Genomic DNA, 19,494 nt, shown 5'->3' on the forward strand with positions numbered 1-19,494 from the left:
CCCTGCCCTGCCACCACTTCCCTGACACCCCCTGACACCCCCTGACACCTCCCTGACACCTCCCTGCCCTGCTGCCACCTCCCCGCCACCTCCCTGCCACCCCCCTGCACTGCCACCACCTCCCTGGGAGGGACAGCAGCTGCAAACTGGGGTCCTGTTTGTCCAGGAGCTTTTACAGACTCTAACAGTAATTTTGGTTTGGTCCCCGCCAGCCCTGTCCATGTGCGGGTGCAGAGGGTGCAGTGAAGGCTGGGTGCCATGGCCAGGGACAGACAGGCAGGCGGTGGCAGAGGACAGCCAACCTGCCCTCATTCCTGCCTGTGCGCTGCGCTACGCTGCAAGGACGGGGCGACCCTGCAGCACCCCGTGGCCCGATGGGGCAGCCTGGGAGAGGCCCCGCGAGGGACGGGGCTCTGTGCCCTCTGGGATGGAGGGCAACGGCAGAGAGCAGAGCCCCGACAGCCCCACAGCCGTCCCCGTCCAGTGCTGCCGTGCTCCACGGCACCCTCTCCCCCTCTTCACCAGGAGGAGGGACTGCTGCCCCATCGCAGCCTCCTCTCCTCTGCTCCCACCCGTGTCCAAGTCTCTCCCCCAACCCATTTCTTATCGGTCCTTCTCCCTCTGCCTGCAAAGCGCTGCAGGCTGGGACCCCCACAGGGACAGCCCTCCTCTTCCCGGACCACAGCCCAGCAAGGCAGGGGGACGCAGTCCACCCAGCCCCTGCCCATGGAGACATCCCCTGGGGCAAAGCATCCACCTGATCCTCCCTGAGGCCATCGCAACGTGGGCGGAGGAGAGCATCCCCCTGCTCCCAAGAGCTGCTGTATCATTGGTGCAGGGGCAGCACCATACGCATCCATCAGGCATCAGCGTGGGGGGCTTCAGACCAGACTTTACAACTAGGAGTTGTCTACAGACAGCTCTGACGCTGCTCTAACACCTGTGAACATTTGGCTGGTTTTCCTGAGCTGTCCTCCAACCCAAGTCCCTGCATTAAACTCTCCTGGCTTCCAAAACAGGAGGTTGTGTCTGACCTGCCTGTGGCAACAGTCACTGGACCTTGCTGCCACGGCTGGGACCTGGTTAGGGGATGCTCATTGCATGCAAATAGCCAACAGCCTGGAGGGCAGGACTGCGTGTCCAGGAGCTTTTCCTGGTGCTGTTTGGCAGACTTTGCTCCCAGGTCTTTATGGGTCTGGCCAGGATTAGTCCAAGGAGGCCCTGCCTGTGATGGGGGCTTTAGATGCTCCCACCATCCAGTGACAACCGCATTGCCATGGACCTCATCACCAGAGGCAAACCTGAATAAGATGCTTCATGTTGTGCTTTTCCTACCTGCCCTATGGCCAAGGCTCTTACCGATCCTATGTGCTACAGCATGCACGGTTCAATGCAAACAGCGCAAGAAGCGATGTAAAGAAAGAGGCTGCAGGAACAGCCTCAGCTTCCATGGAAACCCAGAGCGAGCTCACAGGATTCAGATTTCAAGTGCCAGTCAAGAGCCGTTCCCTACAGGTGACAGAGTGGCCCATATCAGAGGGTGGGAGCAAGGAAACCTGCACAGCATCACCCGGTCCCGCTCAGAGGTGCTGGTGGGAGCGGGGTGTCCGCCCCGAGCAAAGGGGCAAAGACAAAGACTGTGGAGGAAAGCCACGAGGATTGTGGAGGTAACAGGGTGTAGAAGAGCACCTGAGTCAGGCACCCAAACTGGGAGATGCTGTCAAAGTTCAACACGAAGCTGAACAGCGATTTTGGAGGGTGGTGACAGTGCACAGAAGATGAAGAGCAGAGGAGAACAGATCTGTGGGCCAAGGAGTCCCTCTTCCACCTGAACATCCCCAGGTGGTGGTGGACCTCTCCAGGAGGATCCAGTGAAAGGCAACAACCTCTGTTGGCTTTTTCATTTTGATGTCTCCTCTCTGGGGGCTGTGAGACTGCAGCATTCAGACCTGGAAAACAAATGGACAAACTCATAAAATTGGGATTTGTGTAAGTCTCAGAGAGAGCAGCAACAGCAGCAACAGCAGGAACAGAAATTGCTGATGTCTTGTTCTTTCCAACATCGCAGCCCGGGGGCCCTGCAGCCCACGCGAGCGGCTGCCTCGGGGGGAGCAGGGGTCAGGGCAGGCAGGGTGCCTGCGTGGGAAGGGTTTCTCTGCTTGGGGGGCTGAGGTGCCCTTTCCCTTTGGTCTGTGTTTAGGGTGAGGCTGGCTGAGAGACCCCATTCACTGGGCTCGGGAACCCCAGCGCCAGCTCCTCCTGGGCCAGGAGGCGTCCTGAGTCCCAAGCCTTGCTTGCACGACTGCCTGCACGTTTCCCAAAAAATGGGCTGGAACAGATCTTGGAAGGCCACTGGGTCAGTCCCTCTGTATCTTACCTCGGTCTTCTCTGCGCTAAATATCACCAGATCTTCTGGCCACCTTTTCTAGATCCCTGGTGATTTTTGTCCCTTTCCTGGCTCACATCATGCACTGCTGGCCTTCTCTTGAGATTCCAACTGGATGCTCCTTGTGCTCCCAGCTGCAGTCCCAGTTTACAGGGCATGCAGCTGGGTGAGAACATGTCCCTGTGCTGGTCAGACACCTTATGATGCGATGCAATAGGCACCTTTCCCAAATTACGTGACTTTGGAGTTTGTTTAACACAACGTACTCGCCAGGTGGCCACACCGACTGGCATCGATGATCTTCTGGTCTTTGCAGCGTGACCCTGATGGCACTCTCTTGCCAGGGAGGGAAACCCAGTTATCCAGGACTGGCGAAACACCAGCACGTCCCAGCTTCCAGATTTTGGCCCAGATCCCTCTCATCCAATTCAAATATGAAGAGAAGTCAGACAGTCAGTTCAAAACCATTACCTACAGCAGATGATCAGACACCTTGTCCCCAAAGGATCTAAAGGTGCTTCTTAATCTGCCTGTGATGCCGGGGCAATGGCTTGCTTCTCTTCAAACACAGTGCTCAACCAAACACCTCCCTTTTCTCTGCAGCGTTACCAGCAATTTTACCACATCCCTCACTCAGTGAGCGTATTTGCTTTGGTTTATATTGATTTTAAAATATTTTCGCAATGTATTTGGTTGGTTTTTTTTTCCTCAGCCTTCACCCTGAAGTCAGGAATCTCTCCTAAAGACTTTGGCTTTTTTTTCCTAATCTTATTAATGTCATAATTAGCATTCATACTCCCTAACTATCCTCTATTGTATAATAGATGGTGGGGGGGCGCTTATAATTCCCCTGCCAAACCATGATTTGATTTTTGCCCAAGTCGTGCTCCTCTGTGACTCATCCAGTAAATGAGGGCTGGCTTGAAGAGAAGATTACTAGACTTGAGTGGAAATGGGGTAAAACACATCAAGGGTCGACCCAAAGGGGAGGGGGGTGTCAGACCAGCTGAACTGATAACTCCTGGCCGTGGGAACGGGCCAGCCCCGACCCCAGTAAAGCAGCGGGTGCCCCCAGGACAGCTCAGCAGGAGGAGGTGGAGATGGCTGAGGAATTGCAGAGGAGCAAGGACCAGGACAGGCAGTATCAGGCAGCACTGACAAGGAATGTACCAGCCCCAGCAGGCTCAGGAGTGGGCAACCTGGGCCTCATTTGACATCGATAAGGACCTTACCACAGACTGCAGGGGCTGATGAAACCTGCTGACAGCCCAAGGCTGGGAAGACGGGGATTTATCACAGGGGACCTGGAGGAGGGAAGTTTCCAGACCTCATACTGACATCCAGATTGCCAACAAAATCTTTAATAGAAGTGGAGGAAGAAGCAATTGCTGGAAGTCCTTGCTGTGAAAAGCTTCGAGGCCTCCTAATTAATAACGCTGCCTTGAGCACCGCAAGTGACTCATGAGCCACTGCATCCTCTGATGCTCCCTGCACCATCACTCACAGAGCAAGGTTTATAGCTCTTGCAGCACTGTCAGAAACCGTGCAGAAATCCACCTGTGGCAAAGCCCACACACTTCAGCAGAGGAACATATAATCCTGCAGGGAAAAAAAGCCGGTTTCCTTGCCAGAAACCTGCCTCCTGTGAAACCAAGCTGACGGGCACGAACTCTATCTTTAGCCTCTGGCTGTGTGTTGGCAGAGTCCCCGATTAACTGCTCCTTCCCTCTTTATGGGGTGCACCCCGGGGCTCTGGGATGTGTCCGTGTGCGAGCAGCGGTCCCAGGCTGGTAGGGGTTTGGGGTGCCCTGAGGGAGCTGGGTTTGGGTCTAAATGATAAATCCTGGAGCTGCCTTTCTCATTGCCCATCATTTCTCCTCTCCCCTTGCCTCTGCCCTGCTCTTTTGGTGTGCACATTCATCATCTCCTCCTCCGTATATTTTCTCCTCCTTCACCTTTTCTGCATATTTTTGCCAGGGATGGCTTTTTGTCCCAGTACCCTTGGTGGTGCAGGGTTGTGGCCCTTGAGGGTATCCCTCAAGCAGCTCCCAGTCTGCACCATCACCTCCCGTTTCAGATGGCGGTGCCCGTGCCCGTGTTGGACTCCCCGGCCCTGGGACACCTCCCTGCTCCTCTCCCAGGGGAAGTCACAATGACACCCCTCTCCTGTCAGGTGTTTTGGTGGGTACACACTGTTGGTGAGTCAGTTCACTGACGTCCACAGCCCCGAGCACGTGTTTAAAATGAGCCTTTCTGGGTCAAGGCTGCGGGGAAGCCGCACAGAGACTCGGAGCACATTTCCCTGCTGAGCTCAAGGGACCAATGCCGCCTGAGTCATGTCTAAAAAACTGGGCTCCCTCGGGACACCTGGCTCTCACAGACACCCCCAAGCACGTAACCGTGATAATCAGCTTTGCTTCCAGAGCCGGGGATGGAACGGCTGCTTCCCAGTTGTGGTCTGGGGATGCTCGCTGCTGCTGTGCCTCGGTCCCGGCCTTTCCACGCAGGAGGAAATCCTCTGCCACACCACCAAGTGTCCCTGCACTATGGGACACCCCCAAGGAGAAATTCCCTCCTCTGTACCCCTGTTCTAGCCACGCTGGGCATGAGCACGGAGCCCTTTCCTTTTCGGTTTGCTCTGGCCGAAGGAGAGCGGGAGAGGGTCGGGCTGCTCGGCTGGTGGGTGCCCGGGAAGCAGACACGCAATGGAAAAGAAAAGCTGCTGTCAAACCCAGGACAGCAAGCTGCAAACCAAGCAGACTGTTAGGCTGAAAGAGGGCTGCGGCTCGCTATCGGAGCAATGAGATGCAGGAGCAGCCGAGTAGAAGGGGAAAACAACCAAACTGGTCTCTGGAAGGCACTGGGAGCGCTGCGGTTGGGGGTTATATGCCACGATGCTGGATATGGTGACCCATGAGCCTTACTGAAAGCCGTAAGTCCTACTGAAAGGAGGCTCGGGCTCCCACGCTGCCGTCCTGCAGGGATCCCGGGGTGGAGCGTGCCCAGACACCGCTCCTGCTCCGGTCTCTTCTCGGAGAGGAGACTTTCGCCAGCGCTGGGGCAGGACTGGAGCTCAGCCTACAGTAGGAAAACAGGGATTTATATTTTTATCAAGCAAACAGCAGAGTGGAAGAGATTTGCTAAGACAAATACACAGAAGCTGGGATGCTTCAGTCAACCCCAATTTAATTGCCATCTCCTTGCTCTAAAACGGCTTGTGTTGATAATTGTGCTTAGTGATTCTTTGCCAACACTCAGACAGACTTTTGTCCTTCCAGAGCAGACAGAAACACACATCTCACAGCAAAGGCTCCCCAGTCCAGCACCCTCCCCGGATCCCTCCATGCACTAGCAGCATCCCCATCCACCAGCCCTGACGGAGGCGGGTTTGCAGGGATAGAGCTCCCCACTACACAAACAAGGGGAAGATGGGAGAGATAGAGGGAGAAGGGTGTGCTCCACACTTTGTCCTCCCCCAGGGCTCCCTGGACAATATGCATGTGTATACTGGTATACAATATGTATACAATATGTATACCAGTATACAATACTGTAAATTGTATACCAGTATACAATATGCATTGTACAATATGCATTGTATACTGGTAACTCCTGAGAGCACAGGAGACAGAGGACTGGCTGTGTCAGGGCTCAGCTCTCAGCTCTCAGCCTGGCAGATAATCCCCTCCATAAACTGATCAAGATTCCCAAAGCATCCTAGCTCTATCAAAGCCAAAAAACATGCTATGAATATTTCCTTTTGCACTACTGTAGCAGTGGGCTTGCTTCCTCACCCTGAACAAAACGTGTGCCTGAGTCATGGCATCTGAAGGCAAAGCATCGGGAGCTGAGCATATAGGAAACCTTAAGGGACAGAAGCCAGGGCACTTCTCTTCAACCCTAGACCACAGTAGTAGGAAGGAAGATGCAAACAGGGTTCACTGAGCACCAGCCATCAGTGCATGAGTGGAAAAAGAATGAGGGGTTTGTATCTTGGACCCAATCTGAAACTAATGCTGCCTCTGGACCAGCACACGTGCAAGAAGGAGTGTGGTCTGGGTCTCATCTGCGAGGACCTGTCCTTTTCAGAGGACCACCAAACAGCACCGGCATCGAGGACTGTGCTTTGCATGCACGTGCATGGCTTGTCCTCGGTGCTACCCACATCTGAGCGGCATTTCACCTGTCCAGTGTTGCTGTGCCCTGCCCAAAATAAACAAAGGGGGCTCATTCAGTGAGCCCTGGAGTGTGCAGGTGCTTCTTTAATAAAAATAATCAGAGTTTTGGCTCATTTTTTCAAGCCTTTTGCTGCCTTTCACTTATTAAAGGAACTGAAGAGACAATACAGGCCATGGGGGTTAGTGCTACACTTGCTGTGTGAGCACAGCCCCTCACCAGCCATCAGGCCTTCTATTGTTTTCACTGCTTGTAGTTCACAGCTTTCATGGATCTATCCAGTTTAAAAGGCGTTTTATCGTAGGGAGAAGAGATTTGCAGCTGCAGCAGGAGAAACTGCTTTCTCCTTTCAGGTGCAGGAAAGCTGAGCCCTTCCAGCAGGCTGACACTCTGGGATGGCAGGCGGGAACCAGGCAGGGTCAGCCAGCACGTCCCTGGCTGAATTCCTTGGGGTCCACGAGCACAGACTGCTCCTCCTCATCCCTTTTTTCTTCCTGTACCTTCTGATCATCACGGCAAACTCCATTCTCACCTACACCATGGGAGTGGAGGAAGACCTCCATTCCCTCATATACTCACTGGTCGCTCTGCTCCTGGTGATCTCTGCAGCTCCAGCGCGTTTGTGCCCAAGATGCTGCTGGGTTTCCTCTTTCATCTCAGCCACATCTCACTGCGGGCTGCGCGGCCCAGATCTTCTTCCCATACATCTTCATCACGCTGGATTGCAACACCCTCCTTCTCATGGCCACAGGTACGTGGCCATTTGCAGCCCAGTGCACTACACAGGCATACTGACCAGAAAATACCTGGCCTGGTTATCCCTGGCTGCAGTGGTGAGGAACATCTCTCTCATCGGCCCTGTGGTGATCCTGGCATCCAAGGGGCACTTGTGCCACTCTGAAGTTGTCAAGCACTTTGTGAGGAGATGACCCTGGTGAGCCTGTCCTGTGGGGAAACCTCCAGGAACAAGACGGTAGGAGTGCAAAACACCGAATGCCACTGCCCCACTTTATCCCCTCCCAGGTCTCAGCAGTCACCAGCTTGTGGGTTTATTGAATCCATGGTTGCACCAGACCACCTTACCCCTCTTCCCCAGGGATTGCTTCATTCTCTTAAGTGACCATCAGACAAGAAGTGCTGCAGAAATAACATGAGTTACAGTGGTAATTCCTGCAAAAACCTGCAGCAGGCAAAGAACAAAACGCATGGTGTTGCTAATGCCAAGTTCTCCTCACTCACATAAAGCATCTAAGGTTTGAACCGGTGGTAAATATACAAGTATTGGGTGCAGTTCAAAGCCAAAAGGACTTACTTTTGCCCAGTGCAGCTGGCCAAGAGGGAGATCTCTGCAAGGTCCTGGATCTATCCTAGATCTCTGCTTCAGTCTTGGATCAGACCTGGTTTCTCCTCTTCCCTTGGTTTTCAGAAGAGTGGCCAAGGATGAAATATTCGCACTGTGCATCTGGAAGTCAGCCGCCGTAGATATCCATCGGACAGGAGAAAACATTTCTCTCTCCTTCACCGAATCACTTCTGAAGGAACCTATGCAAAAGCAACCACACTGGCTAGTCAGGTCTCCAGCGCCTGGGAAGGAGGGGAGCAGGGCTGAGGAGCACAAGAGCTTCTGCCAGGCAGCGCCTCGGGGTGCTCAGCGGAACCCCTGGGGGATCACAGAGAGCTGGGTGGTTTAGTCCAGAAATGTGGTATTTCTGTTCAGGTATGAGCTATTTTAACTCTGTGAAGTTTCCCAATGTAGAGAAGCATCCAGCTGTTCTCGCAGCCTTGCTGGGCTCCTTGGCTGACAGGGAGTTACAGCCTCGGACAGGCCAGCGCTTCAGGATCAAGTTCAGCAGTTGTCCGTGCTGGGTACCACCTTACTCCAGCAGTCTCCGCCTTACAGGGCAAGGGGTGCCTCAGGCTGAAAGTAGGATCTGGCCATGGAGCTTTCTGTTTGCAGCTGTGAAAACCTTTGAATTTTTGGTGAGCACTGTTTTTCCTTTTGGAAAAAAAAAAAAAAGTTTTGGTATCTTTAATCTAAAATAATTAAAAATCAATGTTACAAAAAACTGGCCTGCAGTCACAAGGTAACACACAGCCCCAGACATCCACAGGGCCATAGGGCATCTGTCCAATTTGGACAACAACCTCTGCAAAAAAAAAAAAAAAAAAAAAACCAAACGCCACAACCCCTCTACAACACAATGCAGTGCCTTGAAGTAGAGCCAACGTGCTGCAACGGCAGCGGGCAGATGTCCTTATTGCACAGGGCACCGGTACAAACCACAGAGGTGCAGCACGGGGCAGAAAGCTGCTCTCAGCACATGCCCAGGGTTGTAGCTCCGTGATTCGGGTATCCTGACATCAGCCCCGCAGGACGCGCATGAAGAAGAGCACAAACCCCAGGCAGCTCGGCGCTGATCACAGCGCTCCTCCCGCCTGCCCGAGCGAGGTATGTGGGGAGAGTGTCTCAGACTCAGCCTGTCACTCGAGGAACAAACAGCTAATGGGCTGCCGTCACCTCGGATCGCGGCGTTCGATCTCGCAGGGAGAGCACGCTCTCAATCCACAGCTCGGGCTGCACAGCACTAGCTGTTCAGTCTAACCAGAAAGATAAAGCTTCTGTCAGACCCAGCCATCTCAGTGCAATTTCTCTGCAAAGCTACCCTTCGTTCTGCAGTCACAGTGTCTTGGCACGGTGCCTTTCTTGAGGCAAACGTCCCCGGTCCCTGTGCGGCGCTGGGCTGCTCGGCCGGCACACGGGGAGGGCTGCAGAGCCAGGCAGGGACCCTCCAGCACCAGACTGATCCTCCGGGACTCCCATGCTCCGGGAACCGCAGGCTCTGCTCTTCCTTCCTTTCTCTGCCCTCATGTGCCCAGCAGTTATCCATGCAATCGGGATGGGGAAAAACCCGTGCTCCCCCATGGGTGTTCCAGCTCCGCTTCCCTCTGCCCTGGGGCTCTGTGGGGCCGACACTGTTCTGCCCCGGGTGCCGCCTGGTTCTTGCTCCCATGCCAGCATTTGGGTCTCATCCCGCTGCCTGGCACAAATGCTGCTCACTTGTCCGACACTCATCCTGGTTTCCTCCATCCTGCAATGGATGGGGACGAGGCATTCTGCAAACCACCACGCCACATGGACATCGTCCACACAGCCGCCGGCTTGTCTAACCTTGCTAGTCTTGATCGGTAGCTTGTACCACAGCCTCCAAGCTCTCTCTGCCACTCCAGTGCAATCCAGCTTTGTGCCTGTGAGCACACAGCCCTGGCACACCCGGCCTGCGGCAGCAGATCCCAGAAGAGCGCCGTCGGCATGGTGCTGGGGGCTTTCTTCATCACACTGGATGCCACCTGCATCCCAGCCTTGTACGCTGGCTTCAGCCACGCAGCCCTGGCTGCAGCAGCCCGGGCAGCGAAGCTCCCTGCACCGGCTGCCCCCAGCTGCTGGCAGTTCTCACCGCATATAGAATCATGGAATCATAGCATGCTTTGGGATGGAAGGGATCTTTCCAGGCCGTCCAGTCCAATCCCCTGCCACAGGCAGGGGCATCTTCAACCAGATCAGGGTGCTCACAGCCCCGTCCAGCCTGGCCTTGGATGTTTCCAGGGATGGGGCATCTCCCACCTCTCTGGGCAACCTGGGCCAGTGTCTCACCACCCTCAGCACAAACAATTTCTTCCTTATCTATCCTGCCTTGCCTTCTCCGTCATGCGCTGCACTGGCCAGGCAGTCTCACAAGACACGCACAACTTGCTGAGTGCCAGCTATCCCTTCCGCACACCCCCTCAACCCTATCTTTTACAGGGCATTGACCAAGGGAATCAGGCAGCGTGTCCTGAGATCCCTGCGGAGACAGCAAGGAGCCCATGGTCTCCTTGAAAACAAGCCTCTGCTCACCGCTCCCAAGGGAGGTTTCGCTTAGGCTTTAGGAAAAACTTTCCAGCAGTAAGACAGCCTTCGAGTACGGTGCTTGGGCAACCTACATCACCAGAGGATTTCAGATCAGGTCATGGCGCCCATGTAAAATTGTTCAGGGTGAGAAGATCCTGCCTTGGGGAGGGGATAGACTACTTGGTCTCTCCAGGTTCCATCCAGTCCTGTTTTCTGCAAGTCCTGGATTCAAGACTGGCAAGTACCACCCATTCCCTCCACTGTCCTTCCACTGCAGCACAGCTTTGGGTGAGGACTGAGTCAGCCATGCTCCCAGCAACGCGCCCTCCTCCACCACCGCAGACCTCTGGGCTCAGGCTGCTGGGCTCGGGGATGCACTGGAGGTTGGGGAGAAATCTTTAATGTCTCTCAGATGTTGAAGCAATTCAGATACCGTTTATGTCTATTCACTTACATGGCAGCCAGGGTTTGTTGAGATACTCACAAAGAGCCCAGGAACAACCCAAAGAACAGACCTCGTGCCCATGGCTGCCGTTGCTCCTCCTTCCTCCCCAGCTATCTCAGCCTCATAAAAACTATTATGAGCCCTCCATCATTTTATTCCTGCTAGGCATCTAAACCTGGGCTGAAATTAATGAGAAGTTAGATGTCTAAACACCTGCATGGTATTGCTACACTGTGGGGACGAGGGTTGTATGGGAAGCAACAGAGAACAGGAGCTGACTGAGCTGCAAAGTGAATATTAAACAGAAATAGCTGCACAGCAATATTTTATGCTTGTTACTGAGTTTGACTTCAGTGCTGACGGAAAAAAAAAATCCTAGGCAATGCAAGAACTCCAGGGAATTAGCATCTTCCCCCAGCATAAATGTCTCATTTTTTATGGAGAACAAATGAGCTCTGGGCAGAAACGGGGGAGTCTGCCCAGAGTACTTCCCTCTATTTGCCATCCGATATTTCGCAACAGTGTCTACAAAGAGTTCGGAGAACACTTTCTACAGCAAGAAAGTGATACATTAAAAATTGTAATTTTTAAAATAGGAAAACAGATAGGAAAGAGCCTTAGGGGGAAAGAGGAGCTCCTTGTTTTCCTGCTGCATTGCGGCTGCAGAGTTAAGAATCTCCATTACGCTTTACTGCCATAAATTAAGCAGCGTCACCTCAAAGACACACGGAGGCAAAAAGAAAAGGAAAAAAAGTCAGAGCTCTTACAGCTCTGAGTAGCTCAGAGTCAGAGCTCTTACGGTCTTCCCGAGCTGAGCCCAAAACAACCCAAGTGATGGAGTAAAACCTGGGGCCAAGAACCAGCCGAAGAGGGCTGCGCTCACCCCAGGAACAGGAGGGGATTTCAAGTGACCTTGACAAATGGGACAGAGCCCAAAAGCCACACTGTGAAGTTCAGCCAAAAGCAGTGGAAAGTTCCACAGTTCATGAGGAAAACCAGAGCATGGTTTCCAAAGTAAGAAGTCACAGAATCATAGAGTCATTTAGGCTGGAAAAGACCCTTAAGATCATCGAGTCCAACTGTTAACCCAGCGCTGCCAAGGCCACCACTAACCCATGGCCCCAAGCACCACATCTCCCCGGCTTTTAAATCCCCCCAGGGATGGGGACTCAGCCCCTGCCCTGGGCAGCCTGGGCCAGGCCCTGACAGCCCTTTGGGGGAAGAAGTTTTTCCCCATACCCAACCCAACCCTGCCCTGGCGCAGCTTGAGGCCGTTCCCTCTCGTCCCATCGCTTGTTCCTGGGGAGCAGAGACCGACCCCCCCGGCTCCAGCCTCCTTTCAGGCCGTTGCAGAGAGCGATGAGGGCTCCCCTCAGCCTCCTCTTCTCCAGGCTGAGCCCCCCCAGCTCCCCCAGCCGCTCCTCCCCAGCCTTGTGCTCCAGCCCCTGCCCCAGCCTCGCTGCCCTGCTCTGGCCACGCTCCAGCCCCTCCATGGCCGCCTTGGGGTGCGGGGCCCAGCGCTGAGCACAGCACTCGAGCGGCGGCCTCACCAGCGCCCAGCACAGGGGCACCATCCCTGCCCTGCTCCTGCTGGCCACACCGTTCCTGACACAAGCCAGGGTGCCACTGGCCCTCTTGGCCACCTGGGCACCCTGCTGGCTCATGTCCAGCGGCTGTCGACCAGCACCCCCAGGCCCTTTCCCGCCGGGCAGCTCCCAGCCGCTCCTCCCCACGCCTGCAGCGGTGCCTGGGGTTGCTGTGCCCCCAGGGCAGGACCCGGCCCTGAGCCGTGCTGCCCCTCACCCCGGGGCCTGGGCCCATCGCCCCGGCCTGGCCAGGGCCCTCTGCAGAGCCTCCTGCCCCCCAGCAGATCAACGCTCCCGCCCGACTGGGTGTCCCCTGCAAACTGGCTGAGGGTGCCCCCCATCCCCTCGTCCCGATCAGCGATGAAGATGTTGAACAGGACCGGCCCCAGCACCGAGCCCTGGGGACACCACTGGTGACCGGCCGCCAGCTGGATTTGATTCCATTCACCACCACGCTCTGGGCTCGGCCGTCCAGCCAGATTTTTATCCAGTGAAGAGTTTACCTGTCTAAGCCGTGAGCAGCCAGCTTCTCCAGGAGAATCCTGTGGGAAACGGTGTCAAAGGCCTTACTAAAGCCCAAGTAGACACCATCCACAGCCTTCCCCTCATCCGCTGCGCGGTCACCTTGTCATAGAAGGAGATCAGGTTGGTCAAGCAGGACCTTCCCTTTCATAAACCCGTGCTGGCTGGGCCCGATCCCCCGGTTGTCCCACACGTGCCGTGTGATGGCACTCAGGATGATCTGCTCCGTGACCTTCCCCGGCACCGAGGCCAGGCTGACAGGACTGTAGTTCCCCGGATCCTCCTTCAGACCCTTCTTGTAGAGGGGCATCACATTTGCTAACCTCCAGTCATCTGGGATCTCCCCGGTTGACCAGGACTGCTGATAAATGATGGAAAGTGGCTTGGTGAGCACTTCTGCCAGCTCCCTCAGTACCCTTGGGTGGATCCCATCCGGCCCCATGGACTTGTGTGTGTCTAAGGGGCATAGCAGGTCGCTGACCATTTCCCCTGGGATTATGGGGGCTTCATTCTGCTCCCCATTCCTGCCTTCCAGCTCAGGGGGCTGGGCACCCCGAGAACAACTGGTCTGACTATTAAAGACTGAGGCAAAGAAGGCATTAAGTACCTCAGCCATTTCCCCTCACAGCCAATAAAGGATGGAGATTCTCCATAGCCCTCCTTTGGTTGCTAATGTATTTATAGAAACATTTTTTATTGTTTTTCATGGCAGTAGCGAACTTAAGTTCTAGTTGGGCTTTGGCCTTTCTAATTTTCTCCCTGCATAACCTCACAACATCCTTGTAGTCCTCTTGAGTTGCCTGCCCCTTCTTCCAAAGGTCAGAAACTCTTTTTTTTCCTGACTTCCAGCCGAAGCTCTCTGTTCAGCCAGGCTGGTCTTCTTCCCTGCTGGCTCATCATTTGGCACACGGTGCTCCTGCACCTCGAAGATGTTCTTGTTGAAGAACATCCAGCCTTCCTGGGCTCCTTTGCCCTTCAGGACGGTCTCCCAAGGGACTCTCTCAACCAGGCTCTTCAACAGGCCAAAGTCTGCTTTCCGTAAGTCCAAGGGTTCTGCTGACACCTCTCCTTACTTCTCGGTCGGTCTCTTCTCCCCAGGAACAAGCGATGGGACAAGAGGAATGGCCTCAAGCTGCGCCAGGGCAGGGTTGGGTTGGGTATTGGGAAAAACTTCTTCCCCCAAAGGGCTGCCAGGCCCTGGCCCAGGCTGCCCAGGGCAGGGGCTGAGTCCCCATCCCTGGAGGTATTTAAAAGATGGGTAGACGTGCTTGAGGACATGGTTTAGTGGTGGACTTGGCAATGATAGGTTAACGGTTGGACTCAATGATCTTAAGGGTCTTTTCCAACCTTAACGATTCTATGATTCTCCCAGAATCAAAAAACTCTTTTCTTCATGATCACTGTGCCCAAGATGGCCTCCAACCATCATGTCACGCACCAGTCCTTCTCTCTTTGCAAACACCAGGTCCAGCAGGTGCCTTCCCTCGTTGGCTCCCTCACCAGCTGTGTCAGGAAGGTCTCTTCCACACACTCCAGGAACCCCCAAGACTCTTTCCTCTCCACTGGATTGTATTTCCAGCAGACGTCTGGTAGGTTGAAGTCCCCCACAAGAACAAGGACTAGCGATCCTGAGACTTCTCCCAGCTGCTTACAGACTATTTTGTCTGCCTCTTCATCCGGGTTGCATGGTCTATAACAGACTCCCACCATGATCTCTGCCTTGTTGGCCTTCCCCCGATTCTGACCCATGAACACTCAACCCTTCCATCACCATCATTGAGCGCTAGACTGTCAAAACACTCCCTAACATACAGGGCTACCCCACCACCTCTCCTTCCTTGCCTGTGCCTTCTGAAGAGTTTATAGCCGTCCATGGCGGCACTCCAGTTCTGTCAGTCATCCCACCACAATTATATCATTGTTGTCCAGCTGCACAAGGGCTTCCAGCTCCTCCTGTTTGCTGCCCATGCTGCCTGCATGGGTGTAGGTGCACTTTGGTCGGGCCGTTGACCCTGCCACCTCTTTGGGGGCAGAAGCCCTAATTCCTATGTGACTGTTCTCAGGTGCTTCTATGGTTTCTAACACATCAACAACCCTTGCGTCTTTGCTGCCGCTTGGATCTCCATACCCTGCCTCCACTGAGATGGCCAAGTATCGTACTGGGGTTTGGGCACTGCGGTCTCAGAGAGAAATGGAAAGAACTCATATCAACCAGATCAATAAGGAAATAATGACACGCGAAAAGAAGAGACTGGGTTTGTTTTCTTGAATAAACAGGGAGATGGAAGGGTAAACACACCGCGGTTGTCAGGAGGTAAAAGGCTTTTCTAAAGAGCGGGGATTTGTTTCTCTCCGGGGATTTGTTCCTACCAAAGGAAGGATGAGGAGCTTAATTTGAAGCATCAATAATTCAGCCGGGAATTAGGAGAACTCTGAGTGACAGTAATGAAACACTAGAAGCAAGGAAGTCACAGAGCATCCTTCACCAGAGGCTTTGACGAGCAGGTTAAATGAGAAGCTCTCAGAAATCACCTGGCTCCTGGCTCCGAGCACACGTTCCTGCGGCCACGCCGTGCTGCGGTTCGACAGCGAGCGGGTCGCGCCTGCGCCAGCGAGCACGTCCCCCGCCACGAGTGCGTGGCTGCCGACTGTAGCTGCAGAAGCGGCTTGGCACACACCACTCGCCGCTGGCACACCTTCGCCGTCACCAAGCAGCGTCCATGGCACACGCACACCGTGCACAGCTTCTGCACGCTCGGCTGCGCTCCGCTTCTCTGAGTAACACATCACGCCACAAAATCCCGTCCAGGAGAAGTGAATCCAAAAGCTGTGAGACAAAATACACACCTGAGCAGTGCACCTGGGGGGGAGCATGAATAAATTTGCTGTGAATAGAACACACTCCTTTTGGCTCCCAGCTGCCTGCTAGACACCGAGAGCCTGGATCAGCCTCCCAGCGGAAGCAGAGAGGACAAAAATAATCCAGCGAAAGGCAGCTTTAAGATGGCACACGCCGCGTTCAGGATGCGCATAGGTGCCAGGTCTCCCTGCAACCGCAGGGGATGGGGCCCCGGCTCCCCAGCCACCCCACCAGCTTCCCCTTCTGCATCTGCAGACCTCCAGCCAGTCACCTCTTGCTGCTGAGCACCACGGAGCAGACACCAGTGGAGAATCCCGTGGAAACTGTGGTACGGGGTTAGGCAGGATGAATGCTCTAGATGATACATCTCGAAAACAGAAAAGTTCATTTACTGAGCAGTTTTCTAACTCTGAGATAATTTCGCCAGGAATGAGTTAAAGCTACAACGTGGCAGAGATCCTGTGTTAGGAGCAGCAGAGGAATAAACAAAAGATGCTCAATGCTACAGGCTTTAGGGAGAAAAACCTGAAGAAGTCTCTGCAGCCGGTGTGGTAAAGAAGTCAGGGTTAAAAATATGAATGCTAGAGTCTTTCTGCAGAGGGCTGCTGGAGAGAACACCGAAACACCTGGGACGAGGAATGGAGGGTGGCGAGGGCAGCAGCCCGGTGGGACCCATGCTCGGTGCCCTGGCACAGATCCTTACGCACGACCAAGGGCAGGGCCATGGGTGCAGCCCTAAAATCAGCCTAAGCCAGCCCAAACTCCCGCTGCTAGGGCAGGATGGTCCCTTCCTCAGCTGTTCCTACCCCCCACCTCCCATCTGTTGGCACGAGCAGTTGCAAAGCAGCAGGGTCCACAGCGATACAAGCAATTCCTTCTTGGACTGACAAGCGGCACAGCTGGATACGGCTACAGCAACACAGGGACGGCAGCGTGAACGGTGGCTGCACGGCCCTCTTCCATGGCAAACACGCACCCTCCTGAACTTCAGCTGATTAAGTCCCAGCAGCAGAGCTCCTGGGTAAGTTTCTCACCAAGAAAGTTCTGCACAGGCCCGGACTTTGCTAAATCAAGAGCTTGCGGGCAGCCACCCCAGACCCAACACCACAGAGAAGCACCGATCCTGTCCTCGCTCGCAGGACAGGCTCAGCACCCACAGCCAGCACCAAGCACCGGGGCCAGAGCCACCCGCAGCCCCAGCACGTTAGAGGTGCTGCCGCTGCGGATGGACAGCTGGACACTTACAGAAATTACCCTGGAGGTGGCAGGTCTCGGTGTTACGCTCACCCAGACGTGACGGAGTTCAAGCCTACACCGCCCATGTGCCCCAGGCAACTGGAGATGGGATAACCCCCACCTTCTGAGGTGGGCCAATGCTGCTGAAGGCTACGGGAAGAACAGACTCACACCCGCCTGAGGAGGAACGTGCCCAGCGTCGGTGCCACCGTTGGGGATTCAGCGGGGAGCGGGGAGCGCTGCCTGTGCACTCAAGGGCTGTTACAGCGAGCCAGGAGCGCAGCCCAGGCTACTTCTTACAGGCAGCCGCGGTCCTCGCTGCCCTTCAGACTGACTTTTGGTCTGACTCGCACGGATTTTCACCGTTTGGTTGCAGTGTCCCACCATCAGCAAGAGGCACGCTCCTCTTCCAGGCTGCCTCTCTGTAGGCAGGGACAGCGCTTCGGGCCAAGGCAGGCACTGATCCCCGCCTCGTGGCCTCGGGCAGAGACGTGCGGTGGTCTCACCACCTCCGCTTCAGCTTTAGTAGGACAAGAGGGCAGCGAGCGCTGGCTGGCTGGAGAGGACGCTGCCCATGGAGCGCACGAGGCTGAAGGGAAGGGGCTCAGCCGGCCTCTTTGCTCAGGATCTCCCACGGGCCCCATCGGGCAGCCCGCGCTCAGCACCTTACCACTATGAACCCACTGGCTTCCCTCGTTCTCCCCCTGCTCCAGGAACCACACGCCGTCTGGGGCTCCAGCATTTAAATCTTTTGGTTTTTTCCCCCTCTTTGTAGCTCGGAGCTATTTCCTAGAGAGCAGCAGCACCTTGCTGCCAAGTGGGGAGATGTTCAAGAGGGAAACACTGTTCAGCGTTGCTTTAGCCCAGCCACAGCAGAGGTAACAGAAGCCTATTTCAGAAAAGGAGCAAAACTGGCGCCACTCAAGCAATGACAGAGCGCTTCCCGGGCTAGTGACAGCAGTTGGGGGATTCAGGAAAGAGCCACAGGAATATCTGCTTGGCCTTCAAGGAAATAAGTGTCGGAAGCGTACAGGCAGCAGGGGACAGCCCAAAGGCCAGGCAAGCAGTGGCCAGGGCAGTGGTTAAGGACGAATTGCGTACGGGAGAGACGGCGGCTCCCGAGGCCTCCCTCCGTCCCGCAAAAGGAGCATCAGCATTCAGAGCAACTCGCCCCCGCCCCAGCACCGCTCTAACCGCCTCGCCTCTCTGTCTAGCGGGAAGCGTAAGCCCTCTTCACTCGTCCCGCAGGAGACCAGATCAGGCGGGAGCGCCGATTCCAACGGCACCCACCTTTAGGAGTGCCTCGAAGAGAGGCAGCAGCAAAAGCAAACTGCAGGAACAGGGAGAGTCTGGAGCGCAGCGTCCCCCGGGAGCTGCTCCTCTTTACACAGGGATACGTTAACGGTGCGCTATCCCAAACCTACACCCAGCCCAAAAACTCTCCTTGTGGTGCTCAAGCAGAGTGGTCAGGCCCTGGCCCAGGCTGCCCAGGGCAGGGGTGCAGTCACAGCCCCCGGAAGCGTTCACAAACCGTGTGGATGTGGTGCTTAGGGACAGGGTTCAGAGGTGGCCCTGGCAGGTAGGGTAACGGTTGGACTCGGTGATCCCAGAGGTCCTCTCCAACCTTAACGATCCTGATTCATGAATAAGTGAGGTCAGCGTGTTCTGCAAGAGGGACTCTGCTTCCCCACCAGCCCTGCTCCAGCCCTTGCAACTTCTGAACTTTCCAAAACCTGCTCAGAAGAGGATTTTTCTAGTCAAAAGGCCCTGTCCCCTCAGAATCTTTTTGGCGCAATTTCCTGGGCGGCAGAGGTGCCAGGAGTAGCGATCGGACACAACAGCCTTCCCTTGGAAGCAGAGACACTTCCCAGGGCATTTGCAGTGGTGCCTTATAAGAGAAATCAGAAGCAGAAGAAAGAGGGCAAGTGCTGGACTGAAAAACAAGACCCGAGTTCAAGCCTTACCGTCAGCGCAGTCCCAGCTCTGCCCCGAGAGCTCAGCACACCTCCTTCGCGCGCTACTGGACACAGACTTGGCATTACTTCAGCCCCGTCCTCCTGTTTGCCGTCAGCCCAAATCTTCAGAAGGAGACAGAGACACAGGCGCCCTGCCGAGGGAAGCACGCTGGCCCCCGCCAACACGGGGTTCTGCTCACGTGCCTCGTTCTGCGCAGGAGCCTTCAGGCAGCTCTCTGGAAGGACCCATGGGCAGGAGGTGCGGGGCTCACGAAGAAGGGCCCAGCCTCCAGCTGCTACAATTCACTTTTAATCAAAAAAAGCGTTCCCAAGATACCACGGCTCATTCCTTTGACATTCCACATTTTATTGAGTTTGGCTGGATTAACGGGTTAGTTGTGTGGTACATGAATTCAATAAATATTTAAGAACTGGATGA

General features: G+C 55.0%; 1 protein-coding gene across 8 annotated transcripts in view; it reads right to left on the reverse strand.

The window, feature by feature from the left end:
* Positions 1–1,298: 1,298 nt before the first annotated feature.
* The window catches only part of RRM1 (ribonucleotide reductase catalytic subunit M1), a 40,712-nt gene continuing 22,516 nt past the window's right edge, over positions 1,299–19,494 (reverse strand). Inside the window, exons 20-25 of one of the 8 annotated variants that reach the window (XR_014227418.1) lie at positions 19,065–19,434; positions 15,537–15,864; positions 7,875–8,558; positions 7,142–7,742; positions 5,311–5,464; positions 1,299–1,949 (exon numbers count right to left, since the gene is read on the reverse strand). The gene's annotated coding sequence lies outside the window, so the exon portion shown is untranslated. Of the gene's footprint in view, positions 1,950–5,310; positions 5,465–7,141; positions 7,743–7,874; positions 8,559–15,536; positions 19,435–19,494 lie in introns of all 8 variants that reach the window. The other 7 variants (XR_014227419.1, XR_014227414.1, XR_014227415.1 and 4 more) reach the window with 7 other exon arrangements.

Source organism: Platalea leucorodia, assembly GCF_965183815.1.
Source record: "Platalea leucorodia genome assembly, chromosome: 2".
Lineage (NCBI taxonomy): Eukaryota > Metazoa > Chordata > Aves > Pelecaniformes > Threskiornithidae > Platalea > Platalea leucorodia.